Source organism: Pleurodeles waltl, chromosome 4_2 (assembly GCF_031143425.1).
Source record: "Pleurodeles waltl isolate 20211129_DDA chromosome 4_2, aPleWal1.hap1.20221129, whole genome shotgun sequence".
Taxonomy (NCBI): domain Eukaryota; kingdom Metazoa; phylum Chordata; class Amphibia; order Caudata; family Salamandridae; genus Pleurodeles; species Pleurodeles waltl.
In genome coordinates this window covers 357758422-357771149 of record NC_090443.1, presented here as the reverse complement: position 1 = coordinate 357771149, position 12728 = coordinate 357758422, and the positions used below count along the sequence as shown (strand labels likewise).

Here is a 12728-nt window from a genome sequence, read left to right as displayed (position 1 = left end):
ATTAGGCAAATTTAGGCTCTCGTTTCCAGAATATCATTGCATTTTTCTTGTTGCTCATGTTTTCGAAGGAACCAACAGGGAAACATAGCCCACCTCTCTGTCTCACCTCCTTCCTAGCAGGGCAAAGAACAAATTGTTTCTCGCTCCCAAATAAAGATTTCAGAGATACAATAAGTGGAATTATTTGTTCGAAGCTAAGGCCGCCTTCTCTTGGCATCAGTGTCGACTGTTAATGAAATCTCCCCCTATGTTCCCGCTCCTGCTGGCAGCGTCTAAGACAAAGGCGGGATTGATGCTCCCGCCCCACAATGGGCTCTCTGATTCCTGCCCCGGCCCTTCCCCGGCACATGCTGAATTAGAATTGAAAATAGTCTCCTGCTTTCATTCCCCAGCAGCTCAAAAAGAAAGAAGTTATTGAAACCCCCCCAAAAAATCTCATCTAAATGAGAAAAGAGCACGTGGCCATCTGCTTTTGCTATACCATTAAAAGCGTCATGTGAGCGATTTTGCAGGATGGATCGGTGAAGCCCCAAATCAAACACATGTGTAGGCAGTAAAAATACCCAGTATGGTTTTATCCAGTCTAAAAATATAGATTTGCACGGTACAGTTCTCAAACATGAACGGACTTGTCTGACCCGAGGAGGCTCATGGAAACTGCGCCAGACCAGGCTTTTGGTTCACTGCAAAAAAAAAAGAAAAACAGATCTGTGTGTGTGGTTCTGTGCAGCGAAGGTTATTCGATGTCACGGGCCAACCTTAGGAAGTTGACTTTTGTCATGCTTCCCAATTCTCGTCCACTGGAGACAAGGGTGGGGATGGGGACGGAGCTGGGATTCATAGGCAGTAGCGCCGCAGGCTAATGCATTCTCGTATCCGTCATTCGCTATGGGCATTTTCACTTATGTGCACAATCCACTTTGGGGCTTTCGTACTGTGGACAGATTTCCTAAAGTTCAATGTGGACATTTGAACAATAGAAAGTGGTTGAAGGCAACACGAATCTGTGTAAATAGTAAAGCCAATCAACATCCATCTGCAATTTTTTATTTTTTGGCTCCGAAAGTTGCCGCCAGGACAAGACAGGTTTGGCTTTCTGAGACATTGCGGGGCTGATTTAAGAGCCCCTACGCCTCCTTGGGCCACATTAGTGTCATTTTTGTTCCGCCCACCGAGGCCAAAATCACCGCCCTATGTTTACAAAGTGGCGCAATGCATGCATTGCGCTGCTTTGTAACACTTTGCCTGCCCCAGGCATAATGTAAGCAAAGGGGGCATTCCCTCATTATGGGGACCAAAAAAAGGGCGCAAAGAAATTATTTCTTTGCGTCATATTTTTTGGGCACTTTTAACGGCTGCTCAGAGCATGCTTCAAAAGGAGGCACACCATTATTTATAATGGGCATCAAGGGGCTTTGCAGGATTAGCGTCAACATTTTTGACACTCATCCTGCAAAGCTCTGGACTAGCGTCAACATTTCCCCTAACTACCACCTGGGGGCGTTAGGGGGACGCTAAGGGGGGGGCAGGCAAGAAAAGTGGTGCTGCACTGGATGCAGTGGCCCTTTCTTCAATCAGGCCCACGTTTCATAGAGTCAAACCTGTGATCTTTTGTTCAAAGGGGTATACAATGGGGCTGAACAGCACAGAGGTCACTAGGATCTGACTTTGCATAAGATTGAATCTTAGCGCCAAATTTTAAAAAAGGTAAGTCAATCCTCTAAAGCAAAACTGCATGATATTTCCAGCCACAATGTGTTCAATTATCAATAAAATTGCGATTGACCCTCGGCAGTTCGGCGTTAAGTTCAAAACTCATGCAAGACACCGCGGCTCGCACAGCTTTGCGACACAGAGCAATTCTAAGACATGTTTTAGCCCATGTAGGCATGGCATACGTGGTGCAAATATGGCTGACGGTAATACTGGCACACATTCAAATGCTCCTGCGCATAATCTTTGCTCATTTGCGCAGCACAGCACTGCAGAGCTGCACACATATTTGCACAATTTCTTTATTGTAGGAGAAATCACTCGAAATGGGTGATTTCGTGCAAAAATTATGTTGAGGAATGATCCATGTAGAAAGAACACAAATAAACACTAGCGAGTTTTGTTTTAAAGACACCTCTTGCAAAACATATTTCGTTATATATATATATGAATATATATTTGAAAGATACATTATTTTTGGAGCAGCTCACATCTGCGAACTGATTGGCGTTTGTGTGTCGAATTTTGCCTTAAAGGGGAAGCAGGCATTACTGAATCTTCCAGAATCTCACAATTCCGATGAAAGCCAAGACTCAAGCCGAGGAATTCGAACCCAAAGCCTCCTTCTTCCCAAGACTGCCACTTAGGCCCTAGACCACAGACCAGAAAAAGAACAGACACGGAGCCTGTAAGGAATTTTACATCTGTAACAGAAAGGTCATCGGTAGTGCTGACTATTTAAATAAGGAGTCGCACAGCACCCAACAAACCTCCCTCCTTACACAGGCCAGCATAGAACCCCTCTTTTCTGTTACAAGAGGGGGGGGCAACACCCCTCTCCTAATATAGGAGCGGACTTAAAGGAAAGTACAAATATCACCTCACACAGGTGACCCCACAACAAAAGACCCTACACGCTCCTCTCCTCACATAGGACCGCACAGACCACAGGACACTAAAGGCCTCTCTCCTTACACAAGACAGGGCACTGTGCACCTCTGTCCTTACACTGGCAGGGTTCAAGACGCCACACACTTCTATCATTACAGAAGACAGTGTACAGCATATGACATCACCCTCATCACTCCTTACACAGAACAGCACAAAACACAGCATGTACAGCGATCTTATTGGCTGCTAACACTTTAACAAGGAAGTGTTGGCCTCCATTTTGGGACTCGCTTCAGCCGAGTCCCAGAAACAAAGGTAAAAAGGCAAGAAATGGGGCAGGGTAGAGACATCCTGACCCCTTAGCTCTGGGGTTGGGGCCAGATCCTGGTGTGTCCTGTGGTGCGCACTGGAGCTGTGACCTGCCATGTCAGAGCAAACGCTTGGGTGCTGGAAGCTGAAGTTTCCTCTGTTTCCCTACCAAACAGAGGAAACTATTGCTCGCACAGAGAGGGAGCTGCATCTTTAGCAGCTCCCTCTCTGTGACAGCAATGCTGGCTCCTGCAGGAGGTGGGGAGCCGGCTGGGACTGTGGGGACCTTCAGTCTCCCCCCAAGCAGACCCATTGCATACTGGGTGCCCTGTGGGGCACCTAAGAAAAATGTCTGAGCCACAGGGGATGGGTTCCCTGGGTCACAAACTGGCCCGGGGAGGTAAGCCACGTGGCCCTCCCTCCCCAAAAAATAAAATAAAAATGTGTTAAGGCCAGGCCTGGGGGATAGACTCCCTGGTGCTGAAATCAGCCAGGAGAGGGGGCCGTGAGGCCCCCTACTTCATTTAATGAAGGCCCGGGGATGGGGTCCCAAGGGTCAAAATCAGCCAGGGGAGAGGGGCCACGTGGGCCCACTTTCCCCACACTGGCCATTCATTCAAGCAGGTAGCACTTACTGACTAACCAGAACAAAGTGCTCATTCTCACATCCAATCTCACACCCAGAAACACTCTCACAGCCTTTGTCACACCCAGAGACACCCTCTCACACCTATTCTCACACCCTGGTTAGGGGAGCTGGCCACAATGGGGGTTGGATTAACGTATAGTAATGAAAATTACTTTACGTAAAAAAAAACATCGAAATTCACTGAAAAAAACAAAGGCTACAGGTTTGTTATAGTTAGGAAACAGAATTAAAAAACCTTAGAAATTCACTTAAAAAACCAAAGGTTACTATGTTACATTTTGGGAAGACATTCTAGGGAAACCGATTGCTGTGGTTGCAATGGCAGAGACTATGGGCAGATATAATGAAATGTAATCGATCGATAGGCCTGCGAGAGGCACACTACAAGGATGCTTTATGATTGGTATTTATACCCCACAAAATTACCAAAAATATTTTCGAATACATTGGATCGTTGCTGGAGGGAATGCGCCTTTTAGGAGATTTCCAACACATATGGTGGGACTGTCCGACAATCCGGCCATATTGGATGGAAATACTAACCCAAATCAAAGAAATCTTAGGATACCCAATACAGTGTAGCCCAGAAATAGTGCTTCTAGGCCTCTGTTCCCCAAACCGTAAAAACTAAACAATTGGTGACAGCTCTATTCTGTGGTTATGCCTGGGGGCAGTGAAAATGGCATTAGTGGCAGCCTGAAAGAAACCAGAGGCTCCTTCTATATCATAATGGCATGCTCACTTTTGGCAAGCATTCACAATGAAGCGCATGCCAGACATAATGGAAGAGATTAGGAAAGGCTTTGATTTTATTTGAGGTCCACTTCCTTTCACAAGGCTTGCCACTGTTTGCATGCCCCACCCGCATACGAGCATTACATCTTTTCCAAACATAGTGCACTTTACCGTTTAACAATGTGATATATCTAGGACACTCATCTGCTACTCCCTATGATGGGCCGCTTCTCGGCTCGACCACTGCTACTCTGCCTCCCGACCATCCTTTATATCTTGAAGTTATATGTGTTTTTTTTTTTGTGTATTTGCACTTAAGGTTATCTGAGGCACTGTTGAGGACTAAAAGAAATACAAGAAATTGTATGTATGTTACAAGTACATTAATCACAAGAATATATTATCTGTGGCTGATACCGAGCGAAGGAAATAACATATCGGCACATATCTGATTCAAACGTTGTGAAAATGTAAAGACTAATGGCTATCCCTATTGATATCAGACTTATATGTTTAATGCTGTAATAATTAAGCTGTGTCTCAAAATTGATAATAAAAACAAGGTGAAAAAAAAAAAAAAAAAGGTTACAAAGACGTTATAGTTAGGTTGTGAATTTACTTGCACAATACCAGAGAAATTCAGCAGTTATAATTACAGTTATTTGTAGTAACTATAACTTGCACCCTCGCCATGCACTGCTAATTACTCCAGATATTACAGCACTCATGACAACTATTATAATGCCAATAAAAATATCCATCAAACGTTAGAAGTCAAATTATTGAAGAAAAAACTGTGCATGGTGGGGGTGTGAGTTATAGTAACCTTAGGCCGGGAATTACTGTTACTTGAAACAACTGTAACTATAGCTGCTGAATTTCTTTGGTTTTGTGTGAGTAAATTCAGAACCTAACTACAACATCCCTGTAAGCTTTGTTTTTTTAGGTGAGATATATATATATATATATATATATATACACACACATATATAGATATATATAAATAACTATTCGACAATGGTGGTAAGCTTCAATATGGCTGAAAGAATGTCCACGTAGGGCTCTTACACACCAGCAGTGGTGCAGGGACCAATGGACTCGTCATATTTCATCTGAAACGGGCAACACATTTCCACCCAAATAAATTTTGATATGGCAGTACTTCTTCCAACACAATCAATAATGAAAACCCAGTCCTACAGCAAATTTCAGAAAATGGAGAAACCTTGAAATCAGGAAACCTCTGTGCGGGAATGTGGTGGGTGATGGACCAAGCACTGGAGTTTAGATGAAAATAACAGTGTTGAAACATCTGCCCTACCGTGTCAGAATGTCACAAAACGTACGTTATTCTTAGGTATGACTGATTTCATCCAGTCTGCCAGGCAGTATACCCGAAAGGCTATTAGAGGGGTTATTAAATTACAACATTTTACCTTTTGTTCATTGACGCTCATTTTGTCAAACCCATGAGGGCTAACAGCTAAATTAGCCATTCACTCCTAATCAGTCATAATTTACCTACTAGGTCTGTGCGTTGCCAATTTATATACCCTGCAATCTGGAAACGTTGTTAAATGTAATTATGTCTTTCAATATTGCCTATTAAGGATGCCTGCCTCATGATTGGCAGTGGTCTGAAAATATATACATCACCCTTGGGAATTATGCTCTGTGATTCGAGGAATGATGTGATCCAGTAAATTATGGGTTTCAACCTTAGAGAAATGTGGAAAAATATATAAATTCACAAATATTAAAATTGCATCTCAGCAAGCTATATGCATCCTACAATGCCACCTTTGCGCTCCGGTGACATTTATAATTCGCTAAACCACTCAAACATTGGTCTTGAGGATTATTAGGGCACCACATTATAGGTCTATTATACAGTATAGGTCTACATCACATGGAAGGACATGAACACTCCAGGGTTTAGTCACTTTTAATTTTAGATCATATCTCTGACGTCTTAGTAGCGAACTATCAAGTACTGTGATCAAAGTTTTTCTAGTAACTCTTTTGGGCTTTATTAGAGTGAACTTCAACTAGTGCATTAAATTATTCTATACCTGCAACCCTTAGTGGTGGGCTGGGTGAGGCCCTATGCTACGCTGTGTCCCTAGTGCCCCAGTGCCTTTGCGCACTTTGCGCACTTTGCCCCAGAGGGCATGACCGCCCTCTGTGTACAGGGCATGACATTCTACCAACTCTCCGAGATCCATCCAGCTAACTACAGAGCACACAGGACATATCTTTTAGCCGTGGTCAATGAGATCACGGAGATCAGTCACACCTTCAACTCAGTCTCGCTGCCCCAGAGTGCGGTGCAAGGCCTTGAACCATGCTTAATGGACTCTGGGACAAAGTTTACCCTTCGGCCATTCTCTATGTGCCACAAAGCAGACTGGACAAAGCTTCTGGCACTTCCTACAGGAATCGAGGCACTTAGTATGACCATCAGTCATTCGCTTTTCCCACTTTTCATGCCCCCGCAGGCTTCTCTTGATCTAGCCATCCGTCCGTCCATCCATCTATCCATCCATCAATTAGATAAATAGTATCTATCCAGCCATCCATCTATCCTTCCGTTTGTCTGTCTAATAGATAAATAATATCTATCTATTGATCTATGCCTGTATATCCATCTACCTGTATTTGTGTGTGTGCCTGAACCGGTTTCACATATAAGTCACTATCAGTAATTCAAAGAGAGTGTTCCATTTACGTGAATTATGGATTTCAATCAAGATGGAGTCTGTAACAAATATTATTTTTCACATCTAACATATGAAATACATACCTAGTAAACGAATAGCCTGCTGACGATTTTAAGAGAGTAGTGGTTCTTTTACAGCTTTTAACACGCTTTGAGGACAAACACAAACATCTGGAAGGCAACAGCATTTCTGAAACGGTTTTTCAAAGGTCATTGCTCTCCATAAAAGGGCAGTGAATTTTACCCTGTGTAAAAGAGGCAGCCCTTAGAAGTATTGTATTTTTCACCATTAAATTTGCCTCAAAATTCTGGTGTAATTTACAAACCACCCAGCCAGCGGACTTCTGGTTTATTATATGCTCTAGAACAGAGGTCTTCAAACTGGGGGGTGGGCCCCCCTAGTGGAGCCTCAAGTGACCCCAGGGGGGGCGCCAGACTCAAGCCAAAAAAAGCATTATACAGATAACAGGCCTTTGTTTTAGGCAGAAGCATGTTATTGCATTTTTTTAAAAAGTAACAGTACCTAACTGCAATGTTTAAATAGGTTTAGATATATTTAAACATTGCCATCTTTATAAAATAATTGTGAAAAATTCTGAGGGGGGCCCCAGTGATTTTTATTTTTCAGCTGGTGGGCCGGCATTAAAAGGTTTGGAGACCACTGCTCTAGAATCTCTTGAGACAATTGTAAAGCCGCAGCCAGGGTCTCTGGAAGTATGCGATTCTGCAGCCCCACGTTTTCCACATAACTATTGACTAGCCACAGTTGCCACATAGGCCATCATCTGCTGCATATTTTTAAGATTTTAACACCAAATTATTTCTAGCTGAAATGGATCAAAAGTTACTAAAAAGTCGGCAATGCATATTGCCGCTAATATTGACAAGTCACTGCTAAATTGCTTATTGCTCTAGTTGGGTGTTAATCTGGAACCAATGAGTTGAAACCTTTGCCAAGACAGCGTGAACATATGCACAGGTTACAAAATAATGAAGTAATTATTTTTTTTAAATGTGCCGCATTATGATGGACAATTCCAGAGGGCCTGACCATAGTGTGTATGATAGATAGCCATCTGGTACATGTCTTACGTTGTTTAATATGTCTCTCGGACTATTGTTGGTAACGCAACTACTCCTTTGCAATTGAAAGAAGTTCTCCGTTCTTTATTGCTGACGTGCACGTGCGTGCTTTGGGCAAGTGAAGTAATGACAAGGCCTCTCATTTACCTCGTGCACGCCCAGCGACGAGGGGGCATTGCTGTCTCGAGCCCTTCCGCGTTTCTCGCAGACTTCCATCACCGCACTGCTCGCAGCCGGGAAGGAGGAAGAAAAGGCTGGCAGTGCACTGCGTGCGGGCCTTTGATTGTTCAGGAAAAAAAACTGGCTGTCCTCCAGACAGGCTGGTGCTCTGTTGGTCATTATGTCTCGCCTTCAGGTGTCTGGGCGCGCGGTGGGCGGCGGCTGGGGGAGGTGGAGGCAGAGCGAGGACAAAGAGGCAAGAAAAGATGGCACTCGGAGACGGAAAATCTGCACATTCACACCAAGTCCTCCTTAAAACCACTGCAGGTGTTCCTTCCGGGTGCACAAACTAAAGGGCATTTGAGGAGATTGGCACAGACAAGCACACGAGCGTTAGTGGTACAGGCAACTACGACAAAAAAAAAAAAAACGAGCTTTATTGTTACAAAGAACTACAGAATAAATGGTATGATTCATGCAAAACTACCAAAAACCACCTAATATGCACAACCGACTATTTAGTGAGATCACAAATGCACAATAGTTGCTGATCTAGACGAATGCAATATATATTGAAGGGCCGCTCCTCAATGTTTAGTGATGAAAAAACTGAAAACAAATTAGAATTTCATGATAAACATAACTACATGGTAGTGAGTTATTTAGAGAAAAAAGGTACTTGCAGTATATGGTGTTACAGGTAATTTAGAAAGAACATTTATAGATTCATTAGAGTAACTAGTGACAGAATGGTAGCTATATAAAATGGTAACATACAGAAAGCACATAATAATTAGTGATACAGAGAACCCGAAGTACGCGGTGTTTAGTGATACAGACAACTACAATGAACGTTGTGAAGCAGGCAGCTACATGGTATTTGGGGACATCGACAAATGCATCGTATTTATTGCCACAGCAAGAAGCACCTTATGGATTGCCATACATCTTTGCTAATTTGTTGATAAACGGCAGTGCTTAATTTTTCATGCTATATTTGACTAAACATATGTAGTGACTCAAACAACGCCACGCTACTAGCGAAAATTGCAACTACACAATATCTAGGGTTTTAAGCATTAAAACACGAGATTTAGACATACACAACTGATTGTTTAGCGCTTCAGACATTGCCAACTGTATAGCATGTTGTGAATCAGGGGCCCACGTAATATTTAGTAATCCCAAAAATCACACTTATGCAACATTCGTAATACAGTCACACAACAACATACAGTTTCACAGCACAGGAATTCACCATATGCAGAGTCACCGACTTCTGCATAATATTGGGTGATACACACAACTGCACAAACTATATTGAAGGCAACTAAACAGTGAAAAGGAGAACTGCAGATCATTTTGTCATTTGTCATATGTGCAAGGACATGGTATAATGATGCAGGCAACTAACTTCAGGATATTTAAAGATGCATATATGTACACGATTTCAAACATGCAACTAACTTCTTCATATTTTGAGATAGAGAAAACGGGCTATTTGGGGAAACAGACTACAGAAGCACCAAAAAAAGTTGTGATAGTAGCAGAAACATGTACAAATCGCATAACGTGCAGACACCAAATGACAACAATGACAACCACGACACTTGGTGAGACAGACAACCACGTGATATTTACTGATATTGACAATAGTACAGACTGCTGCGCAAATGTTGATATAACTGCACAATATGTTGAGATATTCACAAATGACAGTTTTTTAAAGAGATAATGACAATTACCGAAGAGCTGGTGATATTAACAACCCGATAATATGTGGCGCTACTGAAAACTTTGTGTTGTTTAGAGACAAAGGCAACTAGACAACACTTAGTGATAGCAGAAGTGAATTATTTATAATTGTGCGGCATATTGTGTCACTTTTTGTGACAATATTACTTCCTTACTTAGGCATTTTTCAACAGGTTAACAATGTCTTGACACAGTTTCAGTTTAACACCTAAATACAGCAATAAGCAGCAGAAAAGGGACCAGTCAACCTTTACAGAGGGCCTGCTACTGTGCGGCAAGCTTGTTCCTGCCTTTTTAGTAACTTTTGATCCGTTTGAGGTAGGAACAGCATTTTTTGTTTATTAAAATTTGCAGATTATGCAGCAGATGATGGGTTATGTGGGGAATCCAAAATTATGCGGAAAACGCTGCAGCCACAAAATCACATAGTTGCAGTGGCCTGCCCATAATGCAATGGTGTGTAAAATTACATCTTACGAGTGGATACACGAAGCCCTCAAACAATAGAGTGACATGTAAAACCATGTTTTTAGTGAAACAGATAGACCTGTTCTTTGTATTCAGGCTCGCTGATGTCTGCGTCCCATTAACTGGTTATTTATTTGCTTTGTTGAGAACCCACATGTCCCCATGTGACCACTTTGTTGCACACTATGTTCTGTTTCAACACAAACTTCATCAACACTCTCTTTGCTGGGGGAAAAAACGCGTCATGGTAAAAAAAAAAAAGGCTACATATGTTTGTGACTTTTCATCTTTCCACAGGGGACTTTTATCGGGCAACACAGATCCAGCAACCGAGCACCAGAATTATTGTGAGTGCAAAACTATTACAACTAGCAACCAGACGGTGGTGTGATCTCGTGTGAAAGACGCACCGTGCAGCGGTATTTCACCCCACATTCCCTCGCCTACACCCCTTGCTTTAGTAAACTGCTCAAGCCGGGCAAATGAAAAAAAATGCACAACGTGATCAGAGATTACTCGAACAATAGTAGTTTTATGCTTGAGAAGCTGTATTTGACTGTGCACCTGTATTCCAGTTGTAACATCCATTCGTGGTAAACTCGTGGTGTGTGAAGTGTGTGTGTGTATGTGTGTGTGTGTTTGCCAGAGAAAGAGCGAGATATAGAGAGGTACAGTACTTCCTAGGTTACTTGTATTAAGAAAGAGAAACAGTGGTTTCAAAACCCATATTTCATTGGGATGATGTCATACCCAAAAATTATTATCACTGCTATTCAGAAATGAAGTTACTCCTGCGAAGTATGGTTATCGTCCACTGAATGGCTGGTCTTTAAAGCATAACAACTCTTCACAAAAGTGAAAGAATCGAAACATGCTGTCCATCCTCATCTCTGCTCCTTGTTTAACCAACTTTCTCCCCAAGAAAGGCGAAGAAAAGCCCGAACATTCAACTTGCAATCAGGGACCCTTGTTAGTTGAAAAATACAGAAGGCATCTGAAAAACGTCTCTTTTCTACAGATGGGTGTCTGATATGGAAATCAGAAAAACTCCACCTTATGCATAACATAATTGACTGAACATCTGGTACTGTTAATAACTGCAACCAAACCGCACAGTCCGGTGTTTAGCACACTGTTTTCAATAAACATCCCGTGGAAGAAACGTATATTTTTAACCTAATAGGACCTGAAATAAAAATGCAGTAAAACAAATAATGAAAAGCCGTCTTTGTGTACTTTGTCACCAGAAACCTCTCCTGTAATGGAGCATGCACATCAATGAAAAATATAATCTCTCTCTCTACACACACGCACACACACACACACAAATACACGAGATAAATAATACAATAATTGGCTCTACTGGCTTCAGTGGTATATGGGTGCAAAAATCGGAGCGGGGGACACTCCTTCTGCACAATTCACTAAATCTAAGAACCCAGCGCCCCACCCAGTAGCTTTTCACAGCTTAGTAGTGTCAGGGAAGTATTTTTTATCCCCGTCTTTATCGCTTTATCCCACAACCGGGAACATCTGGTTATCAGAAAATATTGCCTATCCAGGGTGTCCCTATTACGTTTTTTAAAAATATTTTTGGTCTAACGATAAGTACATGGTGGGAACCAGCCTGGAAGCGGACACTGTGCCCGAAACGGGCGTAATGGATGTGATCGTCTTTTAATGAAAAGCAGATGGAGGCGGAGGGGGGTTGGTGGTGGACAAATAGAAATATCCCCCGGGACATCGAACCCCGAGCACTCACGTTCTGACAAAGAGGAATCGGCTCCCTGCATGCTTGCACCCCGGCTTCACCAAAGAAGAAGCTACTCACTGTTTCTGGCTGCACTCCTTCCTCTGCTTGGCAGAGGGGATGCGGGTCTTTGGGATGGTGCAGGATCGCCATCGATACGGCAGGAATGTGGACAATCTTCCTAAAAAATCAGCCTGAAAGGCAGCCACTTGTGCACCACGCAGCCCAGACGCACTCTCTGCAGTCCTGAAATGAACTAAATACAGTGTCTGCCAAAGGCAGGGGAGGCAGGGCCACGTGGGGGCTCGGGAGCCTTTCCATTGGCTGGGGTGCACCGCCTGCCGCCTTTCTATTGGGTCTGAGTTAGGCCCTAATGAGATGCTTCCCCGTCAGTGCAGGAGACTGAATCTCACAGTGACAGGGATGAGCTAAGACAGGGTCTGAAGTCATTCTGCCAGAGAGACAAGTGGGTGGGGTTTTGGAACCTTCATTTACCC

General features: G+C 43.0%; 1 long non-coding RNA gene across 1 annotated transcript in view; it reads right to left on the bottom strand.

Moving 5' to 3' along the window:
• LOC138292704 (uncharacterized) overlaps positions 1 to 12502 on the bottom strand; it is a 195304-nt gene extending 182802 nt beyond the window's left edge. Inside the window, exon 1 of the long non-coding RNA XR_011202763.1 lies at positions 12313 to 12502. This is a non-coding gene — a long non-coding RNA (uncharacterized lncRNA). The remainder of the gene's footprint in view (positions 1 to 12312) is intronic.
• Between the last annotated feature and the right edge of the window lie 226 nt (positions 12503 to 12728).